Consider the following 14425-nt stretch of genomic DNA (forward strand, 5'->3'; position numbering starts at 1 on the left):
CAGACAAAAGGCACAGAGTCTACTTGGCCATAAGACACAAAACAGCAAGCAACTAAATATGACCGAGGCCAACCAAATACACCAGACTAACCTCTATCCAAGGAAAGGCGCACCTAAAGCAGATACTGGATTCCTTTGTTTCACAAAACCTGTTTTGTTGCAGTGGGATTGCCTTTTAAGCTATTTTCTTTTTGGTGGACAGGCGGTTAATTAGGATCAGAACTAGTTGAGTCCTGTTTCACAGCAAAATGCAATAGTATTGAAAGTGTTAGTTCATAGCTGTGTATGTGTAATTTTACTAGCTGGCTGAAATGAGATGACTGGCTGAGAATGACTGGTTTACTGGTGGGTCAGTGATGGTACAGGAAGGAATATTCATGTTATCACACCTCTATTGGCTAAGCAATGCCACTATTAGGTATCAGGATGAAATCCTTAGACCCACTGTCAGCCCCTACGTTAGTACAATGGGTCCTGGGTTCCTCCTGGTGTGTGACAATGCTCGGCCTCATGTGGCAAGAGTATGTAGGCAGTTCCTGGAGGATGAAGGAATTGATATCATTGACTGGTCCCAACACTCACCTTTTTAAATCCATCCTCTTGGACATTATGTTTCTATCCATCTAACACTGACAGGTTGCACCTCAGACTGTCCATGAACTCAGTGATGTGCTGTTTCAGAGCTGGGAGGAGATCCCACTGGACATGATTTATCATCTCATTACTTACTGTAAAAGCATGCCCTGATTTTGTCATGGCATACAAACTAATGAGTATCATTCTCAGTTATCGCAATGGAATTTCAACAAAATGGACTAGCCTGCCATCATTTGTTAACTTCAATTTTCACAGTGATTTTGACTTCAGCCCCCTGTAGCTTGATAGTCCATATTACTATGGATACCCAACGTGATTTTTTCCCCATTGAGATAAAATATATTTTCAACACGTTCCTTTATTATTTTTTTAAGCAGTGTATATTTATTGGACAAGAATAATAATGCTCTGTACTAATATTGTAAACATTTTGCAGTTTGTCTGTTCTGAACTAGTTCAACTTAAAGATTTATTGAAGTACTTCAAACAGTGTCTCAGAAGCACAGAGCTTTGTGTTTCTCTATGTGCCACTCAGTAAACATACCCGAATAATACTGTAAGTTGTTCTAAAGGAGAAGTTAAGCAAATATTATATTTTTGTTATGTGAAGTATTATGTGAGCCAGCTGATTGATACCCATTGTTGAAGGTATATAGTATTCCATCTACATATACTATTCTTGAAGAACGTGCATTTTTGCATGTTAGAATGGACTAAGTTATTTATTTCTCACCAGCATGCACATACAATAAATAAAGGAGGTTCTATTTAAAAAAAAAATACAATATCATGTTTTAATCTATTTATCATACTATATACATTGTTTATATTCTGTGTTTAGTGTGACTTTGCTATTTATTTTTTTCCAATGGGGTCAGCTAGAAATGATCAGGGATGCATTTTAAATTTGCTGCTTTACTAAGTGTTGGTACTTAAAATAAACAATTAATTGCCTTGAATTCTTATCTACTTATTTTTTTATTCTTTGAGAAACAACTAATGCTCTTTTTATTTAAACACCATTTAAGCTATATTGTCAAAGTCATAAAAGTAGTGTAAAAGCACTCTGAGTGCTCAGCAAGGCTAGAGGTGCAGAAAAATAGTCAAATATGCTTAGGAAGGTTGCTAACTGAGATAAGTGACTTGGAATTATCTGCATGGTAGCCATAATGATAAGCTGGTTAAGTTCTTTTAATAATATGTATAAAAAATACTTAAGTACTTTGTTTGTAACCTCCTTTAGTATAGGATACACAGATCCATTCAGCCATTCGCTTCCGCTTATCCTTTTCAGGGTCGCAGGGGGCGCTGGAGCCTATCCCAGCTGTCATAGGGCGAGAGGCGGGGTATACCCTGGACAGGTCGCCAGTCTGTCGCAGGGCTAACACACAGAGATGGACCAGCATTCACACTCACTCCTGCATTCACACCTATGGGCAATTTAGATTGATCAATTAACCTATCCCCACCAACTGCATGTCTTTGGACTGTGGGAGGAAGCCGGAGTACCCAGGGAGAACCGATGCAAACACAGGGAGAACATGCAAACTCCACACAGAGGGACCCTGGTCTGATGGTCAAATTAAACTCAGGACCTCCTTGCTGTGAGGCAACAGTGCTAACCACCGTGCTGCCCTCCAGAGGTTCAGACAATTAGGGAGGTGATGCTAAATGGATAGAACATTGAGTTCAGCCTCTGACATGGAAAGGTCGAAGGCAGGAGAATAAACCAGCTGTTCTCCACAGAACCAGCCAAGGTGTACTCTCAGTAGCAGGGGAACAATATGAGAACAGCACCACCAAAGCTGGAGACGGAGCAATACTGGAAGAGCATATGGGAGAAGGATGCAACTCATAACGGCAATGCTCAGCGGCTAATGGATCTGAGGGCAGACCACAGCAACCTCCTCGAACAGGGTCCAGTAACCATCACAGTGGCAGACATCCAAGAAAGGGTCTTCAGTATGAAGAGTTGGACAGCACCAAGCCCCGACATGGTTCACGCCTACTGGCTGAAGAAGCTGACTGCACTCCACGAGCACCTGGCAGTACAAATGAACCAGCTGCTAGTTGACGAGAGACACCCAGAATGGCTAACCGAACGCTGCACAGTCCTGATCCTCAAGGACCCCCAGAAGGGAAGGGAAATGTAGTCAGACGATAACAAAGAGAAGGAAGGTAGACAGAACTGAAGGGATCGAACTACCAGAAGGCAACATTGTAGACATAGAAGACAGCTACAAGTACCTGGGGATCCCACAGGTAAATTTTTGTTTCACACATGGTACAGCAGTAATGCATTCCCATACACAACCTTCCTTTCAATTAAAGTAACACTGTTTCCATGCATGAAAAGGAGCAGGAAGAAGAATAAATTCTTATTGACACCTGCCCCCTATCTGTGATAATACAAGTAGGCAACCAAAATTACACTATGACAATTTTCTGCACATAACAAAACAAAACAAAGCAAACAGAACAATATACTCAACAATGAGAACCATGGGAACCATGAAGAGGCTGCTAGAAAAGCTGCAACCACCAAGTACCTGCAGAGGGTCAGGAAAGTACTGAGAAGTCAGCTGAACGGTAAGAACAAGATCCGGGCTATCAACACCTACGACCTGCCCGTGATCAGGTACCCTGCTGGGATAATAAGTTGGCCAAAGGAGTAGATAGAAGCCACTGACATCAAGACAAGGAAGCTCCTGACCATGCATGGAGGGTTTGCTCCAAATCCAGCACCCTGAGGCTGTACGCTAAGTGGAAGGAAGGAGGCCGGGGACTGGTGAGTGTCAGCACCACAGTCCAGGATGAGGCAGCGAACATCCACGAATACATCAGTAAGACTGCCCCAACCGACCGTGTGCTCAGTGAATACCTCAGGCAGCAGAAACCCAAGAATGAGGAGGCACCATCATGGAAGGACAGGCCCCTGCACAGTATGTACCACCGGCAGATAGCAGAGGTGGCTGATATCCAGAAATCCTACCAGTGGCTGGACAAAGCCGGACTGAAAGACAGCACAGAGGCACTAATCATGGCAGCACAGGAACAAGCTCTGAGCACAAGATCCATAGAGGCTGGGGTTTATCACACCAGACAAGACCCCAGGTGCAGGCTGTGTAAAGATGCCCCTGAGACAATCCAGCACATAACAGCAGGGTGTAATATGCTAGCAGGCAGGGCATATATGGAACGCCATAACCAAGTGGCCAGTAGTATACAGGAACATCTGTGCCAAATACAGCCTGGAAGTCCCAGGGTCAAAATGGGAGACGCTCCCTAGGGTGGTGGAGAATGACCGAGCTAAGATCCTGTGGGACTTACAGATACAGACGGACAAAATGGTGGTGGCTAACCAACTGGACATAGTGGTGGTAAATGGTAAATGGCCTGCATTTGTATAGCGCTTTTCTAGTCCTTAAGGACCCCAAAGCGCTTTACACTACATTCAGTCTGTGAAGGTTCTCAGTCATCCAGGTCATCGTAGTCAAAGGAGCTTGCAAAGAAAAGCGTCTGGACTTCTTTAAGTTACTTGAAGACGTTTCACCTCTCATCCGAGAAGCTTCTTCAGTTCTAAGGTCAAATGGTGGAGAGTCCCAGATATAAACCTAGTGGGAGTGTCCCCCCACAGAGGGACAAAAGGACCCCCTGATGATCCTCTAATCGCCTGAGCCAAGGTGTGAAACTGGGTGTGGGTCCCAATCAGCCAGAGTTTCGGGTGAGTTCATTGTGAAACCTGGCCCCACCTTATCATGCAAATTCCTGAGGTCAGATGGCCCAGGATGTGAGTGGGCGTTAAGGCGTCTCGGGAGGGAACTCAAAACTGGATTATAGTTGGTGTCGTAAACCACCGCCTCTGTTCAAAGATGGTCGCTCACAGTGGACATAGATGGCTTCTTTCACTCCTCTTTCAAACCATCTGTCCTCTCTGTCCAAAATGTGAACATTGGCATCCTCAAAAGAGTGTACTTGTGTACTACGCAGCCACTTCACAAGCGCATGGCACAACACAGAAGAGCCACCTCCATTGGCTCCCTGTTAAATCCAGATTTGCATTCAAAGTCCTGCTCCTCGCATACAAGGTCTTAAATAGTCAGGCCCCATCTTATCTTAATGACCTTGTAGTAAAATATCACCCCATTAGAGCACTTTACCCGGGTGGCTGTAGCTCAGGTGGTAGAGCAGGTCATCCACTGATCAGAAGGTTGGTGGTTCGATTCCTGGCTTCCTCTAGTCTACATGTCAAATATCCTTGGGCAAGATACTAACCCCAAATTGCTCATCCATCGGAGTGTGTGTGAATGTGTGTGAATGTGTGTGAATGTTAGCTATGAAGCACTTAGAAAGATGTGCTTGTGCAAATGGGTGTGAATGGGTGAATGCACAAGTTGTGCAAAGCGCTTTGAGTGCTCAGATGAGTAGAAAAGCGCTATATAAGAACCAGTCCATTTACCACTCTTGTATTACAGGCTTACTTGCTCTTCCTAGAGTATTTGAAAGTAGAATGGAAGGGAGAGCCTTCGGTTTTCAGGCCCCTCTTCTATGGAACCAGCTTCCAGTTTGGATGTGGGAGACAGGCACTCTCTCTACTTTTAAAATTAGGCTTAAAACTTTTTGCTAAAGCATATAGTCAGGGCTAGATTAGGTGACCCTGAATCCTCCTTTAGTTATGCTGCAATAGATGTAGGCTACTGGGGGATTCCCATGATGCACTGAGTATTTCTTTTTCAGTCACCTTTCTCACTCACTATGGGTTAATATACCTCTCTGAATTGTATCATACTTGTTATTAAGCAACTGGTTCTTTTGTGCTGACCTCACGCTAATGGAGTGCAGTGAGCTTCTTTAGCCAATAGGCATGAATCATGTCAGGGCCTGGTGCTGTCCAGCTCATCATGCTAAAGTCTCTTTCTTAGATGCCTGCCACTTTGACAATCACTGGGACCTGTTTGGGAAAGTTGCAGTTAGCTCTACTTGCCACTGCGCATTGTTGTTATGGGTTGTGTCCTTCTCCTATATGCTCTTTCAGTATTGCTCCAGCTCCAGTCTTAGTGAGGCTGTTCTCATATTGTTCCCGTGCCACTGAGTAGAGCTGATTTATTCCCCTGAATTCTATCTCTCTGGTATATCCCTTCAAGCAGCTGACCAATGCTGTGAGTCATTGCTTGGCAGTTTCCAAGGCTTCAGGTATAGACAGATTGCTGTACTTGTTAGGTATCCCTTTCTTCATCACACCTTTCTTCAGCTTTCATACAGTAGTTGGCTAACTTTTCTCTGCATTGCCTTGATCATGGCCTCTAGTCTCCATCCCTTCTCCATGAAGGGTACTGCTCTGTTCACCTTCTACCCATGCACCTCAAGTATCACTTGTGCCATGGTGTACATCAACTGGTTGGTTTCAGTGAACGTCGCAGTAGGGATTGTCGGTAATGCTGCATTCACATCTTCTAGTAGACCTGCAGAGGATACTTCACATAGACTTGGTAATCAGCCACAGAGGATCCAGGTTTCCAGCTTAGCCATGATCCTACCTCTCAGGTCAGCTGTTCTAAGACTCATCGCACCTTCAGTCATACTTGTGGCTTCCTACCCAATCATGGGTGAAGATGACGCCCCCCTTGCCATTTTTGTTTTGTACCTCATTGATCTTCAATTGTGGTAGCAGTTGCTTCTTCCGAATATTGGAACACTGAGTACTAGTTGTTTACTAGTTGTTTCGCCATTAGTCTGGATGTTGGCTATCAAAGATTCCATGTCAGGGTTCTGGGTCTGAGCAACCCAGGATCCCTGAGCAGTTATGGACTGGTTATATTATATGTATATTTGGTGTTGCTGTCCCTCTTCTCCCTGTTTGCGGATGTGTGTGTGTGTGTATGTGTATGTGTTTCTGCGAGCGCCGGTTTGCGGGCGCCTTCAGGCCTGGTGGGTGTGGCCCTGCTGGTGGACTGGCCACACCCGAAGCCACACACCTGCTCCTGATCAGGCCTCGTCGGGGGAGCTACTTAAGAGAGTCTTGGAGCTCCCACCAACGCGGGATCATTGCTTGAGACTCCACGTTAGTCACCCAGTTGTGCTTGGTTAGTGTGTGACGGCTGCTTCTATTATGTCCCCAGGAGAAGGGTGGAGTGCCAGACAGCAGCGAGCATGGGGAGTGCTGAGACACGGGAGCGGAAAGCACAAACACTGGGAGAAGACACGACACGGGAGTCTGGGGAAAGCACGGGAATTTATTGTTGTTTAGTTTCATACACTGTAAATAAACGCACTGTTTACACACAGGGCACCGCGCCTGGGTCCTCCTTCCCTACACCCCCACGGTCTGCCATGCCAAACCTTGACATTCCATAGGTCCCACATTCTCTTCATGTAATGCTTTCCGCTGGGGTTACTTGCATAGTAGAATTCTAACAGCGCCCTGTACTCATCCCTTCCCCATGTATGCCTTCTTGTTCCAGTAGTATCATCAGTGTATCCTGATTCCCAGACACCTGACACGGACCTTGTTAATCCAGAATTGAATGCCTGACTCCAAAGACGAGTAGTGTTACCACTACACTATCCAGTTGGTAAACATAAATATATATTGATTCTTTATATATGTTCTAATAGACACATATATGTTTTGGGGTTTGGTGGTGGTGGCGGGGGGGGGGGGGGGGGGGGGGGGGGGGTTGTATGATGATGATGGTGATGATATGGGCCTATGATGGCCTATGATGATAGGCCAGTGTGACAAAGATCGGACCCACACAGTGCACTTGATGTGTTTTTGTTTGCTTTTATTCTTTTTGCTTAGGAGTTCGCTCAGTGTATCGCAGCTCCTCCACTGCACACACTCCCTGTCAGTCTCCACCATCACTATATACAGGGAGAAAGTCATTAGTCACAGCACACACACCTGTTCCCTCTGCTGCGCCGACACCGCCCCGAGAGCTCACTGCACCACCCCTCCACTGCACTCCATGCACTGAAAGGTGGCAGGGGCTCCAAACAAGCCAAATTGAAGTGTGACAAATTGGTACAAACCGTACGGAGTGGAGAAAGCTGTTTGAGAAACCCTGTGTGAGATGGTTATCAATTGGAGGGAGACAGCAATGGTGGAAGTTGGCACCTTCGGCCCAAACTCATCTCTTTCCTTCACCAGGCTCACCAGAGAAGTGGTCTCAGTGAATATCACTACACACCCACTTCACCTCCACCCACCCTGTTTCCAGCACCGGGGGAGGGTGCTGGAGCACCGGCGACGCAGCATCGTCCCACTTCCATTAGTGGACAATCCCACTTCAGGTGGCCCAGCCGCCCACACCTCCAGCACTCCAGCCCCTGCAGCTGTGCCATTCTCCTATGCTCGGAAGCAGTGCTGGTCACTTGCGTGTGGTCAGAAACCATGGATAAAACATTTATAAAGCATTTTTAACCACAACACCACCAGCAGCTTGAGACAACTGTATATTCACTATTAAGTGAGAGAGTTCATTGCTGATAGAGAAAATGAGAGCAGGTGGTACAGTTTAGAAGCATTTGTTTGACTTCCTGTTTTTGTCTAAAATTGGTATCAATGTTAATGTATCCACATCTTAGTCTTTCTGTCACTTGAATGAGATCAAGAAAGCAGAACTGAATTAGATTTTTATCCAGAAAAGCTCCAGAAAAGTGTTCATTCTCTTTGAGGGCTTTGAATGTGTTCATCCAAAAACTGTTTTCCTGGTATTCCCCACCAGGATTTAATGCACTGCCCATACTGCATCCAGAAATAAAACTCCTATTTCTGGCAAAAGTGTCCTTGTGGTTTCTCCCAAGAAACATTCGCCTGCTGGAGACTTGTCTGTATTCTGTGCCCGGCACGAATCCTCTCTGGACAACCACCCAACCGCGTAACTCTTTGATTATAATAGTTAGCATGACCTCTGACTCGTTATTTCTCGTGGATGCCTCCATCCAAACAATAAAACAACTGAAACAATTAATGCATCCATTAATTCCTATACCAAAGGGCACTGATTTATCATAAGAGTTCATGTGCCAAATAGCATTTGGCCCTTTAGTGCAGTACTGCTGATGCCTAAGATGCTGTGCTCCAAACCATGAGGATCGATTACTTCAATAATCTGTGGGATTGTGTCCTGCTGTACCACAAATCCCATTTGAATAACTCAAATATGTAACCAGCGATATCCTTGCATCTCTCCATTGTGCTGTAGTTCTTGATACACAAAGGCTATCAACTCATCCAAATCAGTGTGTTCTTTTCTTCTGAATAAATCCAGTTCATGACAAAGTCCGGATGCTTATGATAACGTGGTGATTCTGAGCCAAAATCAAAAGTATTTCCTTGTTGCTAAATCCAATTTAAAAGTATGATTCAATTAGGTCCTCTATTGTTGGAATAGTGCATGGCAATCTCAATATGCACAGTAATGAGTTTTTTTGATTTGAGACTTTAATGCTGAAATCTTTCTTTTTTTTTTTGTCAATTGTTTTAAAGTAAGCTATTTCAAGCTTTTTGTTTGAAGTACAATAACATAAAGAAAACGGAGAAAACCCCAACAATCATATGACCCCCCTATGAGTAAGTGTTTTGGTGACAGTCGGAAGGAAAAACTCCCTTTTAGCAGGAAAAAACTTCCAGCCGAACCAGTCTAAGGTAGGGGCAACCATGTGCTACGACCAGTTGAGGGTGAATGGATGAAGACAGGACAAAGACATGCTGTGGATATCCCCCAGCAGCCTAGTGCTATTGCATGTAACTATGGGAGGATTGAGGGTCATCTGATCCAATCCCAACTATATGCTTTATGAAAAAGGAAAGTTTTGAGCCTAATTTTAAATATAGAGAGGGTGTCTGTCTCCAAACTGGAAGCTGGTTCCACAGAAGAGTACCTAAGATAAGCATGTATAATGTTTTTTTGTTTTGTTTTTGTTTTCTTAAATCCTTTCCTGTCTGGCAGCCTATGCAATCAGAATTGTGATCTAAATGCACTGTGATACGTAGAAATATATTGAAATTACAGAGTGCAAATAGAAATGCGCAATCCCAACTGCTGCTCCTGTAAGAAAAAACAAACATACAGCACAAATAAACTGGATTTTGTCCACTAGGGTGGACAAGGCTAAGCATCAGGTTTCAAAGGAACTGAAGCTCTGTCTAGGTGTTTGGTTAATGAAAAAGCTGGAATGGAAGAAACCCTAGCGGGTGTGTCGCTGAGTGGTGAAAAACAATTAGATTTTTCTGAAACATCATGATTAGTTAATGCATTGTCTCTACTGTTCCCCAACACTCTTTGAACTCACAATGGTACCTAAGAGCTGCCATCTGGTGGTGTGATTAAAAATGGCACGCACAAACACCTTTAGTGAACATTTAGCAACTCCAACAGTTAGTTTACACATGACCACACTAAGGTTTGTTACATGGAATATACATGAAGTTGGCTCCAGGGAAAAGAGGCTTAATATTACTAATTAGTTTAATGACTTACTTGGCAGACATTAAAGAAAGACATGTCTTTCTGCAGGAGACTCACATGTCCAAAACATCTGCACACACACTCACGTCTCCTCAGTTCCCTCACACATTCTCAGTCTGTTATAATCCAAAACAAAGAGGTGTAGCCATATTAATTAACATAAAAACAAAACTTCACTGTTAGCAGCTCTAGGTTGTTGAGTGACATGAGATCAAGAGAGACTGAAGTCCCCCCGGCCACCCCTGTCATCACAGTTTGGGCGGGGTGGGGGGGTGGGGGTAAAGGGTTTAACATCCAGGTTTATGTGTTAAAGATGACCAGAGGGCTACAACTGAGCCATTTTCATTTATTATTTTCCATATATGCTAATAATAGATTATCTTTATTCTTATTCCAAAACATAAATCAAATCCAAGCTGAATACCAGAATATTATCAGGTAAACATAATTATGTTTAAGTTTAGATATTGGTGGATCCTATTTAAACAGAGTGATAGGATGTCTAGGGAGGAGAGATGGAGTCAGCACTTGAAAGGGCATAAATTGGAGCACCCAGAAATGTTTTGGGTCTGTTTCCGGCAGTCCTGCGAGATGAGCAGTTCAGAAGATTGGATCCCAGAAGTTCGCCGTTGAAAATTCCCGCAGTGACACCAGAGGGATCAACCACCACTGTCCAGATGGTGGACTTACAAATTAAACTTGGATTTGGCTCTTTCTCTGCTCATCATCACCATCATTGCCATGTTGGATTGTTTCCATTAACACAGAACACTGAGAAACACATCTCCAGGCCTGTATGTGCCTGTCTCTCCTCGAAAGAAAAATAAGCATTAGCTCAGAGTAAGTTAATTAGTAAAGGATTCAGGTGAATTGTTTATCGTTTTGTGATTATTACTATTTAATTTTGCTTTTGCTTTGCTCCTGCTAAATTGATTTTTTAAAAATATCCTGCAATTAAAGTCTGAATTGTGGACATTCACTTTTTAACCTTTTGTGAAATAGTGAAGTTAGAAATCTGGATGCTAATCATTAATAGTGCAAATAGCTCTTACAGGTTACTACAGCCCTTAACATATAACAGTCCCTTGGGGGCCTACTGTTGCTCATTGGTCCAGTGTTCTCTTTTTGTATGACAGTACATTTTTCACTTTATTTACAAATAAACGTCCTCAGACTGGGAGAATATTGCCATGCCAATGCACAAAGTTATCACAGCTGTTCACTGGAAGATTTTAAAGTACTTCATCCTTTCCGACTGTGTGTGCTGACAAGATTTTTGGAGATGCAGATTTGCTTTTCCAGGAGGACTGCACACAGTGCCAAAACTATTGCCAAGTAGTTTGCTGATTATGTTCCTACTGTGATTGACTGGCCAGCAACCTTGTCTGACTGAACCCAATGGAGAATGTGTGGGGTATTGTCAAGACAAAATCATCAGTCTTGTTTTGTATATTCAACAATTCCAGACAGAAAAATAACTCTGCTGTTACCTTTTAACTGCACCTCTTTAAGAAGTGGTCTGTTATATTATAGAAACACATTCTATATTGTGTTTTCCCCAATAATGTCCCCAACCCGTCCTCTAAATGTTGCAGGGAAAATGTTCTACCACTATTACAATTTCACAATTAAAGAAACATTAAAAAAATCATCTCAGCCATAAAAAGCATCCTAAAACATTTTCAGAATATTGCAACAATTGTCATGGTTCTGGGTCTTGGACCTAGCGTTTCTGGACCCTGCCCTGTTGGTCTGTATTGGTTCCAGCTGTGTGATTTATTATTAAAACAGACATAACATAATTTTTTCACCCCCTCCCAAAAAACACATGTTCAAAGCAGCATGTCAGACCAATATCAGACAGAAATGTCACATGATATCAAACAGAAGTTGTTAATTCAGCTCTGCAAAGTGGGCAAGTGAAGCAGTTCATTATAAGCTGTAGTTTTAAGTTGCTCTTCATATTTCTGGCCACCAGATGTCATCAAAGATGACTGTGTTGAAAAGCTTCGAGTAATGAACAGTTTTTCAATGCAAGCTTCAGTGCTTCAGAAAGCTTCATTTAGCCATCACAACTGTCAGGTTTGAACTTGAGTTTTGTGAGCTGGCCCCCAAGAAAGCTGAACTGTGATCTCAGAAGCTGTGCATTCTGTTCCCCATCTAACTCATTCAGAGACTATTTCTAATGTTGCAATCTCTGTGTATCTCCTGCTCATTCTGAGACGGCTTGATATGCTGCCTTGTCAACTCTCCCTGAGACTGAGAAATGTGTCCCTGTGCTTTCAAAAACTGCTTGTTCCAAAGCTTTCTAAACCTGAAACTGTGTTTTTTGTACTGTTTGCTGTGCTGCTAACTAAATTCTCTCAGAGACTGAGACTCTGCCCGCGGCCTACCAAGAGATAAGTTTGTGACCTTCTGCTTCAGCCAGAGGTCCCTGCATCAACGCCCCGTCCTGATGGGCAAGGGGGCCTCCAGACCTGTCTCCCTAGGGCAGTGGTTCCCAAACTTTTTTTGCTTGGCCCTCCTTTGTTTTTAATTTCATCATAAGAAGCGTTTGTGAACTAAAAATCAATAATGTGGGATACTGTTTTTCCATAATTTGGACAGCCCAGCGCGTGCTGTCGGGGATACTGTCAAGAGATTTATTCAAAAGACACTTCTTCAGCTAAGAATCTAAAGGTAGAAACACACAGACGCTGCAGTTTTTACTTGCAAGGGCATGATCACAGAACGCTCACACCAGAGTGGGGGCCCTGTGAATGTGCGCTCTGTTCCTGCACTTGCCTTTATTTATATACAAAAGTAATACAACAGTGAATACGTCTTATTCATTAACAGAGGAATGTTAGTATGTAGGGAGTAGAGATGGCACGATACCACTTTTTTATGTCCGATACCGATACCGATATCATAAATTTGGATATCTGCTGATACCGATATGAATCCAATATAGTGTGTTTTTTAATCAATAAAACGTTTTTTTAATATCTTGGTGCATTTTGTATAAGTTTATACTCAAGTTTAAATAAATAACAACACTAAAGCTATTCTGTTATACCTGTATGTAAAAAATACACTGCACCCAAAATATTTCATAGTTCAGCAACACTGATCAATGTAATAAACGTAAACCTACTCCATCCTCCCTATTCTGGTATTTTAAAGAGTACTTAGAAGAAATATCAAGCAACCTAACTAATAGGGTTGCAAACTCCCAGCAAAAAAAAAATAGGGAACCACCCTCTTCCTCATGATGCTTAATCAATGTAATCAACTTTAATTTGATGCAGGGGGAAAAATGCACAGAAAGAAATTATTTTTCAAGAATAATTAAATAGATTCAACATCTTTCTTCAACAGAATTGCAGACTGCACAGATGGTATCTTCCCAAAGGAAAAAGTACTATAGCTTACTAGGGTATATTAGACTTAACAGTTACTATATACAGTAATGGACTTCTATGTATTTTACATCAGATCAAAACTTTGGGTGTAAGAGTCAGATAATTATTTATTAAAAGCTAGACATTTTAAATGAGAACAAGAAAGAAAAGTATGTCTTTGTGCCCCCTTTTCCCTGTTCATGCCCTATCGGCCCCCCTGGCTAAACTTTGCTAGATCCGCCCCTGCACAGTTACCAGCCGTCAGCTACTAGAAAACGATCCTGGTCTAGAAAGTAATATTAAATAAATTCTAACAACAGCTTATCAAGCTTAATAGTGCTGCTGTTGTTCAGCCGCTGGTTTCCTCTTTCTGGTGCAAAGTGGGCCAAAAACAAAGAAGAGAGACAGACTCGCGACAGAAAAGCCGATCAGCTGATCATTAAGCAGTTTCACGATTGAAGTAGCAGCAGGAGAGAGAGAGAGAGAGAGAGAGAGGCAGTCGCTCCATATATCTGTTGTTAAGCTTAACGCTGGAATGCTTTACAAACATTCAGAGATGAACTTACACACTTGCTTTACTTCTCTCTGGGAAAACTTCCTCGGAGATGAAATGCTGGTTTGCTAGCGAGGCTACAAATACACACAGCCGCTCTATCACGTGATGCATACTGCTGCTACGTGCTACAGTTACGCTGTGTAGCAAGTTTTGTGAGGTGCTTTTTTGATATTTAACGGATCGGATTACATTTTTTATTTCTCGCCGATATCCCATCCAGTAATTTGGGTCAGTATCGGACCGATACCGATACGTAATATCGGATCGGTCCATCTCTAGTAGGGAGTGAAGATAAAAGTGGTTCAGGTGTATGTGTGTGTGTGTGTGTTATTCTGAAGGACGTGGCCCCTCTTCTTGAAGATAAGAGCATCCAGCTCCCCTCTTCCTGGCAGGAGTGAAATGATAACAGCTTGCTC

The sequence above is a fragment of the Neolamprologus brichardi genome, chromosome 7, assembly GCF_056152115.1.
Source record: "Neolamprologus brichardi isolate AB-2024 chromosome 7, ASM5615211v1, whole genome shotgun sequence".
Taxonomy (NCBI): domain Eukaryota; kingdom Metazoa; phylum Chordata; class Actinopteri; order Cichliformes; family Cichlidae; genus Neolamprologus; species Neolamprologus brichardi.